Consider the following 15,184-nt stretch of genomic DNA (forward strand, 5'->3'; position numbering starts at 1 on the left):
CCATATTTAAAGGATTATATATGTATAAGTGTTGTAAATACAATGGCGAATGACCACATTGATGGTTATTTATGAACTCCATTTACTCATCTTTAAGATGAGTAATGAGAGTTCATATTGTGAAGCCTATAAAAGGCTTCTTACACCCCATGTCAGAAGCATCCCAAGCAAAAAAAAGATATTCTCTTATTCTCATTCCCTCTCTCTTTTTTTCATTCTCTCAACATTTCTCTTCTTTGATTTCTTTCTCCCCTATATATATATATTATTAAAGTAATACAAAGTCATCTCTACTTTTATTTGAGTCACATTTATTCTCATTTTACAACACGTTACCAGCATGAATTACTCTAAAGGTAATTCTTATATCTTAAACTTAAAGTTATTTATATAGAATAAAATTTTACATATTTATATCATTGTTGATTTGTTTTGTTACAAATTGTTAAAAGTTATAAACAAATTATTTGATTTTGTTTATAATCAAAGTTATACCAATTCTATCAAGTTATTATAATTGATTCTAATAATATTGTTTTGTCACATATATGAAGTTATTTGACAATGTCGAATATCACAAAACTCGAATTTGTGGCACTTGACATTTCAGGAAAAAACGATCTATCTTGGATCCTTGATACTGAAATACATCTTGATGCAATGAACCTTGAAGCTACGATCAAAGAAGGAAATCAAGCATCCCTGTAGGATCGCGCAAAAGCATCGATTTTCCTCCTCCATCACCTCCATGAAGGTTTAAAAAATGAGTATTTTATGGTAAAAGACCCTTTTACTCTATGGAGTAATTTGAAGGAAAGATATGACCATTAGAAAACTATAATTCTCCCAAAAGCTCAATATGATTGGATGTACTTCAGGTTTCACAAGATTTTAAATCTGTTAGTGAATACAATTCCGCACTTTTCAAAATCAACTTTCAATTAAAGTTGTGTGGAGAAAAAAATCACAGAAGAAGACATGTTAGAGAAAACTTTTACTACGTTTCATGCCTCAAATGTGCTTCTACAGCAGCAATATCGAGAGCGTAGATTTACAAAATATTCTGAATTAATATCATGTCTTCTTGATGCTAAACAAAATAATGAACTTTTGATGAAAAATCACCAGTCTCATCCAACTGCATCTGAACCATTCCCTGAAGTGAATGCAATATCGTCCTAAACTCGTGGACGAGGACGAGGACGAGGACGAGGACGTGGTCGTGGTTGTGGAAGAAATCCATGATACCATGATTCTTATAGTAATAATTCTAAGAAAATGAAAGCCTCATTGCACCACTAGAAGTAGAACAATACTGAGACAAAACAAGAAAATGGGAAGCGTTTACAAGATAAACCTCCTAAGAACCATGAAAATAATTGTTATATATGTGGTATGAAGGGGCATTGGTCGCATACCTGTCATAGGCCCAAACATTTGGTCGACCTTTACTAAGCATCAATAAAAACCAATATTTTAAAAACCGGACATGACCGGCCTGTTCGACCGTCGACCAGTCACCATTCCAGTCCGGTCCGACCATTTGGCCCGTAAAGAAGTTGAGCCGGAATCGAACCAGCTGAACCGACGATCGAACCGCCGAACTAGCCGGTTCCCTCCATCGCCGACCACTCAACTCCCCCCTCCCCCGCGGTTGTTCCCATTGTCGCCGACAGTGTTTGAAATATCGAAAAAATTTGGCGATATTTCTCAAAAATCATGGAGTTAGGGTTTGTGAAATTTAAATCCATTGGCATAAAAGCAAAGAGACCCCTAGAACAGATCCGGAAAACACAAGGAGCAAAAAAAATAGCAATTTTGTTGGTTTTCCTTGGGGGTTTTGAACGGATTTTCTCAGAAATCAAACGAGGATGAATTTTCCTGGAAATCAAATGGGGGATGGATTTTCTTGGGAATCAAACAGGGGTTGCAAAGAAAAAAAATCAAAAACATGATTAGATTAGTAACTGCGAGGATTGAGAGTGGCAGAGGAAAGTAGGGCTTTTTACCTTTTACTTTTAGGGATTGTGTCGTCTGGAGGGCACCTTCAGAGAAAACTGAAAAGGGCTTCTTTGCCTCGAGTGCGAGAATTCCTCTGTATAAATAATTATTAATTATTAATAATTCATCTTAATTTTTATTAAATCAAAACCGTGCTTGAGTTCAATGCATGCTACCATTGGACTAGTCTTTGATAATATATATTTAATTTAAATTTGTTAAGGTTCATCATTAAAAAAAAATTTTAATTTTAATTATTTTATTTTAAATTATTTTTAATCTATTAATAAAAATATAAAAAATAATATTATAAATTATATTTTAATTTTTTTTTAATAATATATAAAAATATATATTTATGACGTCACCGATTCAACCGCAGTTCGACCACTGGTCCGACCAGTGAACCGTGAACCGATAACTTTTCCGGTTCAATGACCAGTCCGGTTCTGAAAACATTGATAAAAACAAAAGAAAAAGAGATAGAAATGAACTTTACCGATGGTGATAGATTGGACCTAACCTACTATGACATTGATTTTTTTTGGAGGTCCCAATGAAAAAACAGACCATTTGATAAATGATGAGAAAATTAACATTAATTGATGTTACTTTATATATGAAATAATATATTATTATGTCTTATATTTACATATGATTTTCTTTTGTTATTTACATTATGCCTTGTTTTTTTTTTTTTAGTTATATCTGAAATCCATGTGTTATTTGATCTTAAGATGAATGAGCATGATGTATGTCTCACAGATTATGCGACTACGCACACAATTCTTTGAGATAAAAGATATTTCATCGAATTGACATTAAAAAAGCTAATGTAAGTACCATATCTGGTACTACAAACTTAGTTGAAGGCTTTAGAAGAGCAAACATAATGTTGTCAAATGGAATTAGATTCCATATAAATGACGCTTTATATTCTAGCAAATCTAGAAGAAATTTGTTCAGTTTTAAAGATATCCGTAGAAATGGATATCATATTGAAACTATGAATGAAGATAATATAGAATATATTTACATTACTTCCATTATATTTGGCTAGAAACTTATAATGGAAAAACTCTGGACTTTCTCCTCTGGGTTGTATTATGCAACTATAAAGCCTATTGAATCATATGTTGTTGTGAACCAGAAGTTCAACGACCTAAAAGTTTTTGTCATTTGGCATGATAGGCTAGGTCACCTAGGGTCTTCAATGATGCATCGAATAATTGAACACTCATATGGGCATCCACTAAAGAACCAGAAGATTCTTTCACCCAATGAATACTCATGTGTTGTCTGCTCACAAGGTAAATTAATAGTCAGATCATCTTTTACTAAAGTCATATCTGAGTCACCAGTATTTTTAGAAAGAATATATGGGGACATATGTGAGTCTATCCATCCATCATGTGGACCATTCCATTATTTTATGTTCTTAATAGATGCTTCTACTAGGTGGTTATATGTTTGTCTCCTTTCTACACGTAATGTTGCATTTGCTAGACTCCTTGCACAAATAATCAGATTACGAGCACAATTTCCAGATTATCCAATTAAAACAATACATCTTGATAATGCTGGCGAATTTACTTCTCAAAAATTCATTGACAATTGCATGTCAGTAGAGATAAATATTGAGCATCCTGTTGCTCATACTCATGCCCAAAATCGTTTAGTAAAATCATTCATCAAATGTCTCTAATTAATAGCTTGACCATTACTAATGAAAACCAAATTACCTACTTCTGCCTGGGGACATGCTATTATGCATGCTGCTACTTTAGTCCGTATTCGACCTATAACTTACCATGAATACTCTTCTTCACAACTTGTTCTTGGAAAACAACCAAATATCTCTCACTTACGAATCTTTGGTTGTGCAGTATATGTACCAATTGCACCTACACAACACACTAAAATGGGTTCCCAACAAAGACTTGAGATTGTAAGTTTTGATTCTCCATCTATTATAAGATATCTTGAACCTTTGATAGGCGATGCTTTTATAGCCCGCTTTGTGGATTGTCATTTTAATGAGAGTGTTTCCCGTCATTAGGGAGGAGAAAAGTCGATTCCTGAAGAACGATGAGAAATTAATTAGAAGACATCTACTATGACCCATCTTGATCCTCATACAAATCAATGTGAACTAGAAGTTCAAATGATCATTCATTTGCAAAATCTTGCAAATCAATTACCAGATGCATTCATTGATACAAAGAAAGTGACAAAGTCATATATCTCGACTACAAATACTCTAGCACAGATTGATGTCTTGATGTCCCTATAGGACAATTAACAAATGAATCTAAGATACGCTTGAAGCATGGTAGACCTGTCAGCTCAAATGATGTAATTCCCTAGAAGATGAGAACCCAAGAAAAACTTGGCACTCTAGAAGAGGCCATCAAAATGACTGATTAGTTTAAAATTGATAAATATATAACCCTAGAAGAGGCACAAATAATGCCGAAAGCCCCTGAAGACGCACATATTGAACAAATGACGCTTTATATTCTAGCAAATCCAAAAGAAATTTGCTCAACTTTAAAGATATTCGCAGAAATGGATATCATATTGAAACTATGAATGAAGATAATATAGAATATATTTACATTACTTCCATTATATTTGGCCAGAAGCTTATCACGGAAAAACTCTCGGCTTTCTCCTCTAGGTTGTATCATGCAACTATAAAGCCTATTGAATCATATGTTGTTGTGAACCAGAAGTTCAACGACCCAAAAGCTTTTGTCATTTGGCATGACAAACTAGGTCACCTAAGGTCTTCAATGATGCATCGAATAATTGAACACTCACATGGGCATCCACTAAAGAACCAGAAGATTCTTTTGCCCAATGAATACTCATGTACTGCCTGCTCACAAGGTAAATTGATAATCAGATCATCTTTTACCAAAGTCATATCCGAGTCACCAGTCTTTTTGGAAAGATTACATGGGGACATATGTGGGCCTATCCATCCACCATATGGACCATTTCATTATTTTATGATCTTAATAGATGTTTTTACTAGGTGGTCACATGTTTGTCTTCTTTCTACACGTAACGTTGCCTTTGCTAGACTCCTTGCACAAATAATCAAATTACGAACACAATTTCCAGATTATCCAATTAAGACAATACGTCTTAATAATGCTGACGAATTTACTTCTCAAACATTCATTGACTATTGCATGTCAGTAGGGATAAATATTGAGCATTTTATTGCTCATACTCATACCTAAAATGGTTTAGCAGAATCCTTCATCAAATGTCTCTAATTAATAGCTCGACCATTACAAATGAAAACCAAATTACATACTTCCGCATGGGGACATGCTATTATGCATGCTGCAACTTTAGTCCTTATTTGACCTACAACTTACCATGAATACTCTCCTTCACAACTTGTGCTTGAAAAACAACCAAATATCTCTCACTTACGAATCTTTGGTTGTGCAGTATATGTACCAATTGCACCTACACAACACACTAAAATGGGTCCCTAACGAAGACTTGGGATTTATGTAAGTTTTGATTCTCCATCTATCATAAGATATCTTGAACCTTTGACAAGCGATGTTTTTACAGCCTGTTTTGTGGATTGTCATTTTAATGAGAGTGTTTTCTCGTCATTAGGAGGAGAAAAGTTGATTCCTAAAGAACAACGAGAAATTAGTTGGAAGACATCTACTATGACCCATCTTAATCCTCGTACAAATCAATGTGAACTAGAAGTTCAAATGATCATTCATTTGCAAAATCTTGCAAATCAATTACCAGATGCATTCATTGATACAAAGAAAGTGACAAAGTCACATATCCCGATTGCAAATACTCCAGCACGGATTGATGTCCCTGTATGACAGTTAACAAATGAATCTAAGATATGTCTGAAATGTGGTAGACTTGTCGGCTCAAAGGATGTAACTCCCCAGAAAAGGAGAACCCGAGAAAAACTTGGCACTCTAAAAGAGGCCATCAAAATGACTGATCAATTTAAAATTGATAAATCTATAGCCTTAGAAGAGGCACAAATAATGCAGAAAGCCCTTGAAGAGCCACATATTGAACAAAAAGCCTCTCAAGAGATACATATTAAACAAGAAACCCCTGAAGAGCCACATATTGAATGAGAAGTTCCTGATGAGGCACAGGTACTTGAAAATTGTGAGATCTCAATAAGTTATGTACACACGGGAGAAAAATGGGATCAAAATAATATTATTATTAACAATATTTTTCCTTTCCAAGTGGCCTTTGATATCATAAGAAATGATGAAGATCCCAAACCACGAAATGTGGAAGAATGTTGACATAGAAATGATTGGCCAAAATGAAAAGAAGCTATACAGACAGAGTTAAACCCATTAATAAAACGAGAAGTTTTTGGACTTGTAGTCTAAATACTTGAAGATGTAAAGTTTGTTGGGTACAAATGGGTATTTGTATGAAAGCGCAATGAGAATAATGAGATCATAAGATATAAAATGCGATCAGTAGCACAAGGTTTCTCGTAGAGACCTGGTATTGATTACGAGGAAACATATTTTCCCATCGTGGACGCAATCACATTTCGTTTCTTAATTAGTTTGGCAATCTCAGAAGAACTGGATATGCATTTCATGGATGTTATTACAAAATATTTATACAGATCCATGGAAAATGATATATACATGAAAATCCCTGAAGGATTTAAATTTCCAAAATATTTATACAGCCTCGTAGCATGTACTTAATCAAGTTACAATGATCTTTGTATGTATTAAAGTAATCTGGACGCATGTGGTACAATCACCTTAGCAAATTCTTGCTAAAAGAAGGGTATGTGAATAACCCTATATGCCCATGCATCTTCATTAAGAAATCAAAAACCGAATTTGCAATTATTGCAGTGTATGTTGATGACTTAAATCTTGTTGGAACTCTTGAAGAGCTCATAAGAACAACAAATTACTTGAAAAATGAATTTGAGATGAAAGGTTTTGGAAAAACAAAATTTTGTCTCAACCTACAGATCAAGCATTTTCCAAATGGAGTTTAATATATCAATCAACATACATTAAGAAAGTTTTGAAGCGTTTTTATATGGATAAAAAGCATCATTTAAGTTCTCCAATGGTTGTTCGATCACTTGATGTGAAAAATGACCCATTTCGTCATTGTGAAAAAGATGAACAGTTACTTGGTCCTGAAGTACCATATCTTAATGCAATTGGTACACTTATATATCTTGCCAATTATACACGTCCAAACATTCCTTTTTATGTCAATTTATTAGCAAGATACAACTCTGCTCCAACTCGAAGACATTGGAATGGTATCAAACATATATTGCGTTATCTTCGTGGAATCACTGATATGAGTTTATTTTACTCAAGGGAATCAAAACAACAATTGCTTGAACATACAGATGCAGGATATCTTTCAGATCCACATAAAGGTAGGTCACAAATAGGGTATGTGTTTAATTGCAATGGTATTGCTATTTCATGGAGATCTGTCAAACAAACAATGGTGGTCACATCATCAAATCATTTAGAAATACTGACAATTCATGAAGCAAGTTATAAATGTATATGGCTAAGATCTATGATCCAGCATATTCGGGAATCATGTGGACTTTTCTTTATCAAATGTGACCCGACAATATTATTTGAAGATAATGTTGCATTCATTACACAAATAACAGGGGGTTATATTAAAGGAGATAGAACTAATCACATTTCACCAAAATTCTTTTATGCACATGAACTCCAAAAGAGTGGTGAAATTGATGTGCAACAAATATGCTCAAGTGATAATCTATGAGATTTATTTACAAAATCATTGTCAATCTCAACATTCAAGAAGTTAATACACAAGATTAAAATGCGTCAACTCAATGATATCAACACGAGGGGGAGTATGCTTGTAAAAAGGTGTTAGTGTACTGTACTTTTTTTTTCTTTTATCCAGGTTTTGTCCTACTGGGTTTTACTGGCGAGGTTTTTAACAAGGTAGTCCTAACATACCAAGAAAAGAATATTGTACTATTTTCTTTCGCTAGGTTTTTCTATTAGGGTTTTTTACTAGCAAGGTTTTAATGAGACATATTCTTTTAATATGGTGATCATCCAAGGGGGAGTGTTGTAAATATAATGGTGAATGACTACATTGATGGTTATTTATGAACTCCATTTACTCATCTTTAAGATGAGTAATGGGAGTTTATATTGTTAAGCCTATAAAAGGCTTTTTACACCCCATGTAAGAAGCATCCCGAGCAGAAGAAAGATATTCTCTTCCTCTCATTCTCTCTCTCTTTCTTTCATTCTCTCAACATTTCTTTTCTTTGATTTCTTTCTTTTCTCTATATATATTATTAAAGTAATACATAGCCATCTCTACTTTTATTTGAGTCACATTTATTCTCATTTTACAACAATAAGATAACTATCAAAGTATTTACTACAAAAAATGAATTGTAAATGTAAAGTCAAGGTCATAAAATATGCTCTCATTAAACATGAACAAATGAGGGAAAAAATATTTAAAATTAATAATAAGTTAATTATTTCGACTTAATATTAGAGGCTATTTTTATTTTAAGATATCGTATTAAATTATTTAGGGGTTCTTTGATTAAAAGAGTAATTGAAAACCCAGATTTTGAAATTTAATTGATACCGTTTTTTGTTCATAAAAATATCCTTACTTTTTTTTTTTTTGGTAAAAATAATCATTTTTTAACTACATGTAAATACTTGAAATTGTAAAAAATATTTCTATTAAAAATATGTTACTTTTCAAATAAAAATATAAAAAGGGTTAGATTTATAAATATAAGACTTATTTCATATTTTAATCAATTAATTCTTATTTTAGCATGCTTATTAATAAGGGGAGTAAGTTGACCCACCAAATATCCTCTTAAAAATAATTTAATTAACTTATGTTCGCTCTACCGCATCACTTTTATTTGGTTTTTATTTTCTTTCCTTTTATCCATCCACTTCAACTTCGACAATTCTAGAATTCCTATCATTTAAAGTTAAATGTATCCTCTTTTCATTTCCTTAATAATTCAAAGAATTAATTTTGGTTTTTTATATTTTATAAATTTTATTTATTATTTTTTTCCATTTTTTTTTCATGAATTCTTCCTAATATTCATAATTATGTACCTTCCTTTTTCATCTCTCCATTGCTTCCATCGCTTAAAATTACAATATTGATCATTGACTCGAAGAAGTTCCAAGACATATTGGAATCTTGATTTGATAACAAATTGATATACAAAATAAAATAATTATAAATTTGAAAAAATTATAAAAATATTATATAAATTATAAAAACGTAGATATAATTAAATAAACTTAAAATATTAATAAGACAATTTTTTTTGGATTCAATTCTCAATATGCCATATAAATACATTTAATTTATCATTAAATCTCGTCCCAAACCGTCCATATCATTTTGGTACTCAATCATTTAATTTAATTTAATTTAATATGCTACCATCAATGTAAATTTTTTCACTTTACCAGTTTGAGCTCCCAATCTTCCACCCTTGCACACCGCCGTTGCCGTCAAGACCCACAACACGACACCACCTGCAATTGCAATTTGCAACTATGCAAGACCCAACACTGAAGGGGAGCAATCTGACTGTGAGGGGTTGCTTGGCCGACGTCAACGTTGTAAGATTCAGTCCACTGGACGAGTTACCACCGCCGACACCAAAGCTTCACTCTACGGTAATACTCAATTTTTAGGAAAATCAGGTAAGTAAATCCTAAATCATGCCCTCAATGGTTTCTCATCTTATTTCCGAACAGGTCAGGGGTTTTGGGTTTTTTCTTCTTCGCCTTCTTTGATCTTCTGGGTTAAAAGCTCCAATTTCAGAATCATGGGTGTCTGCTTTTGAATGGGGAATCTCTAATTTTTATTTTATTTTTGAAAATGTTATGATATTTTATTGTGATGGGAAAGAAAAAGAGAATGTTTGAAAATTTTTCTGTAATCTAACCGAGTTAACTCGGAAACTCAGACGAGTCAGCCGAGTCTTAACAATTTCGTGCCAAGTTTGTGCATTATATCGTATCTGGTGTCGGTCTCGTCGCGTCAGGTGTTTAGGCGGATACGACTCGACCGATTTGAACCAGACCCTGCTGATACTTTGAACCCTGACTTCTTCAAAATGGATGCTTCTTCTTCTTCTCAACATTGGAGGTATGATGCCTTCTTCAGCTTTAGAGGAGAAGACACCCGCAAAAGCTTCATTGCCCATCTCTATAAGGAGTTGTGTACCAAATGAATCAACACTTTTATCGACGATGACAAACTTAGGCGAGGCGAAGTCATATCTCCAGCACTTCTTACTACTATTGAAAACTCAATGTTTTCTATCATTGTTTTATTGGAAAATTATGCCTCTTCTAGCTGGTGCTTAGAGGAGTTGGTGAAGATACTAGAGTGTATGAAAACCAGGGGACAGAGAGTTGTCCCCATTTTCTATAATGTGGATCCATCTGATGTGCGGAAACAAAGGGGAAATTTTGGAAAAGCCTTGACTGAACATGAAGAAAATTTGAAGGAAAATAAGAAAAGGGTATAGATCTAGAAGGATGCTCTTGTTGAAGTTGCAAATTTATCTGGCTGGGATTCGAGGAATAAGTACTTTTCTAAATCATTATTGTTATGTTAACATTAACAATGTTGCCCACTTTAATGCTCTTTGCCAAATTCTCCCATTAATTATTAAGAAAAAAAGGTTATACAGATACCATGTTAATATTGTGTTATGAGAGGAGTAGGTTTGTAGAATACTGCTTTTTCAGTTTCTTATTAAGATGTCATAAACTTGAATATAGGCATCCTTTCTAAGGAATTTAATTTCTGTTTACATACAAGACCTCCATACATGGAATTCCCCATTCTCTTTTTCAATGCATATAGTTGATCATTTGAAAGAAGTTTGTCATATTGGAACTATATTTATTAGAGAAATTGGATTAATTATACTACGATGATCACTGTGTTAATTTATACTTATTTCCTCGTCTACCTATTTTTTTGAAATGCACAAACCTAGGTATCATATCTTATTCACTTTATTTTAGTTTCCTTTTATGTTGCCATGGACTTATTATATGTTTTTCAAATGTGGCAGGTATGAGCCTATGCTCATCTAGGAAATTGTCATAGATATTTTGAATAGATTATTTCATATATCCTCAAGTGATGCCAAGAACCTGGTTGGAATAAATTCTAGCTTACAAGAAATGGAATTGCTATTATGTATTGAGTCTAGAGAAGTTCGAATGGTAGGAATTTGGGGTATGGCAGGCATAGGTAAAACAACTCTTGCCAAAGCTATTTGTCAGCATATCTCTGGTCATTTTGAAGCTTGCTCCTTTCTTGAAAATGTAGGAGATGATTTGGAGAAACGAGGGTTCCTTGGATTAGAGGAAAAATTTCTTTCTCAACTATTGGAGGATAGAAATCTAAACATTAAAGGACTCAGTTCTATAAAAGCGAGGCTTCATTTCAAAAAGGTTCTCATTGTCATTGATGATGTGAACAGTTCAAAAATATTGAAAGTATTAGTCGGAAAGCATGATTGGTTTGGTCAAGGAAGCCGAATCATTGTAACAACAAGAAATAAGCACTTGCTAGTTATGCATGGAGTAGATGAGGTATATGAGGTTAGGAAATTAAATAATGATGATGCTCTTGAGCTCTTCAGTCATTATGCCTTTAAACAAGTCCATCCCCAAGAAGATTATGTGGAGCTGTCCAAGTGTGTAATGGTTTATGCTCAAGGGCTTCCATTGGCTCTTAAAGTTTTAGGTTCATTTTTATTTAGCAAGAGCAAGCATGAATGGGAAAGTGAACTGGCTAAACTAAGAAGAATTCCTAATATGGAAATTCAAGATGTGCTACAAGTGAGTTTTTATGGGTTGGATGACAAAGAGAGGGATATATTTCTAGACATTGCAAGTTTTTTTAAAGGAGAGGACAAAGATTATGTTATGAAAATCCTAAATGGTTGTGGTTTCTTCCCAGATATTGGAATAAGAGTTCTCATTGAGAAGTCCCTCATTACTATTTTAGACAATAGGTTGATGATGCATGATTTGTTACAAGAAATGGGCAGAGAAATTGTTCGTCAAACATCCCTTAAAGAACCTGGAAAACACAGCAGGTTGTGGTTTCATGAAGATGTTTATCATGTATTGACAAAAAAAGGGTAAGAGCCAAATACATTAAATTCCTTTTTCGTGGGTAAGGTGTAGTTGAAAGATATGTAAGGTTGGGAATATAGTTTTTGTTTAAGTAATAATACATCTATATAACTTTAATAAGTTTTTATGCATTTTGCATGCTTCACTTATCCATTGGCTTTTATCAATGTTAATTAGGCAACTGAAGAAGTTGAAGCAATATTCCTTGACTTGTCTAATTTAGAAGAAATACTCTTTACTACTGAAGCATTTGCACGAATGAATAGACTTAGATTGCTCAAAGTCTATAAATCTCAAGATCCCAGAGATGAAGTATGTACTTCACAAAAGGAAGAGTGCAAGGTTATGTTTTCAAGGGACTTTAAATTCCATTATGATGACTTGAGATATTTGTATTGACATGGATACCCTTTCAGATCATTGTCATTTGATTTTAACTCAAAGTGTCTTGTTGATCTCAGCATGCCTTATAGCCACATTAAACAACTTTGGAAAGGGGTGAAGGTATGATTATGATTTGTTTTTGTTGTTTTTTAGACAAGTCATTGAAAACTTATTTGTTCTATCCACTTTCTTTGTTACAGGTTCTTGACAAGTTAAAATTCATGGAACTCAGCTCCAAGCAGCTAACTGAGACACCGGATTTCTCAGGGATCACCAATCTTGAACGGTTGGTTTTTGAAGATTGCACACATTTGCATAAGATCCACCCATCTCTGGGAGGTTTAAGCAAGCTCATTTTCTTGAGTTTGAGAAATTGCATAAACCTTAGGTATTTTCCGAGCAGTGGTAAGTTGGAATCTCTTCAAATCCTTATTCTCTCAGGCTGCTCAAAACTTGAGAAGTTTCCAGAGATCCGAGGGTACATGGAACATCTATCAGAGCTCTATTTAGATGGGACTGCTATAAAGGAATTACCTTCCTCTATTGAGTATGCCAGTGGGCTTGTTCTATTGGATCTTAAAAACTGCAAAAAGTTCAGGAGTTTTCCAACATGTATTCATAATTTGAAATCTCTTGAAACCCTGATTTTTTCTGGTAGCTTGGAATCTGAAGATGTTCAAGAGAACTTTGGGAACCTAGAATGGTTCAAGAAGCTTTATTCAAATGGAACTGCTATAAGAGGAATGCCTTCTTCTATTTCCCTCTTTAGAAACCTTGTAGTATTATCCTTTGGTGGATGTAGTGGACCACCATCTCTTTCATGGTCATTGCCTAGAAGAAGTTCACATTCCATTGATTTCCTCCTGCTGTCAGACTTATGCTCCTAACAGCACTTAGATCTAAGTCACTGCAATCTATCTGAGGAAGCAGACCTTAGTAAACTTGGTCTCTTATCTTCACTGAAAAAACTAAATTTAAGTGGGAACAACTTTGTTAGTTTGCCTTCAAATGTGTTGAGTCGACTTTCTCAGCTGACAAGACTTGACCTACATAATTGCAGAAGCCTGCAAGCATTGTTAGAGCTCCCATCAAGTATACAATCAATAGATGCACATAATTGCACATCATTAGAAATCATCCCAAACCAATCAATTTACAAGTCGCTCTACCATGCCTCATTTATGAATTGTTTCAAACTGATGGAGTATCAAAGCAGCCTTGAAACTTTGTTCCTAACAGTGGCAATGGATGCTACCCAGACAGATTTTCATGTGAGTTTGTTCTCTTCTATTGTCTATCATTTTCATTTATCAACTGTTACCTAGTTTTTAGAACTATTTTCCCCCCTTCTCCTTAGTGGCACCATATTGTAAGTAAAGAGTGATAATATGAAGTTCTATATCGTATAATGCCAAGTATTCATTAAAGTAGAGAATAAAATTAAGGAACTAGAGTTTCATCGCTCTCAACATCATCATGATTTTCATTGTACAACTTTCCTTATCCCAGCCAGTTCCATTCAACACTATTCTCCCTGGAAGTGGAATACCAGATTGGATTGGACATCAGAGCACAGGGTGTGAAGTAAATATTAAGCTATCTCCAAATTGGTTTAATTCTAACTTCCTGGGTTTTGCTCTTTCCGCTGTCATTGATTTCAATGATATGCCTCATGCCAACCATGCTGATTTGTCCTTCCAAATTTGTACCTCCCTGATTTCCAAGTCTGGACTGGTATTTTTTTATGATGCTTTCTGTGATCATACTCTTGGACATGCATTAATTGAGCCAGACCATGTGTGGCTGGCCTATGCACCAGTTTCTAGCTCCATCAAGTGGCATGAAGTGAACCACATTCAGGCTTCATTTCTTATGATCACCCACATGCTCCCTGTGATTAAGAGGTGTGGGGTTGGTCTAATGTATAGTAGGGAAGATGTGAAATATGACAGTCTAAAAATTATCCAACACATCTCTACTCTCTCTCAAATTTCAACTCTCCTTCATGAAATTGATGAGGGGGAACCCAGTGCAAGTGGTTTCTCTAAGCAGGAATCAGAATCTAGTGATTACTACACTGATGAGGGGGAATCTTAGTGGAAGTGCCCTCTTTGAAGTTATGGGTGTAGATTCACTCCTGAAGATTTGAAGACACTGAGAGAAGATTCACTTCCGCAGATACTGAGAGAATCCACAGATACCGCCATTCAACTTAAGGGCAATTCCAGTCAAAATGACATCTATTCCTTGGCACCTGGTTCATTTGCTGCATTGAGGTCCATTTTGGATCTTTCTTCTTGGTATGCCACTCTTGTTTCTTAACATAAGCCTTCAGTAGGAATTGAAATTTAATTTAGCTAATGGATGACGTATGTATATAGGTCATTAGTCTTATGTTTGCTTGAGATTTTAACTGATGAATTGAATCACAATATTTTGGAGAATCTAGAATGTTTTCTATATTGTTGTGAGGTGGGTAGAATTCATGTGCTTTTCTAATCATCTGTATAATATCTTGGAATAAAAGTCAAGCAAACTAAAAAGGTGTTTATTTTTTCAAG

The 15,184-nt window shown here is 34.0% G+C and overlaps 1 pseudogene; it reads left to right on the forward strand.

The window, feature by feature from the left end:
- The first annotated feature begins 10,088 nt into the window (after window positions 1-10,088).
- On the forward strand, window positions 10,089-13,510 carry LOC100249850 (disease resistance protein RPV1-like; annotated as a pseudogene).
- The last annotated feature ends 1,674 nt before the right edge of the window (window positions 13,511-15,184 follow it).

The sequence above is a fragment of the Vitis vinifera genome, chromosome 18 (genome assembly GCF_030704535.1).
Source record: "Vitis vinifera cultivar Pinot Noir 40024 chromosome 18, ASM3070453v1".
NCBI lineage: Eukaryota > Viridiplantae > Streptophyta > Magnoliopsida > Vitales > Vitaceae > Vitis > Vitis vinifera.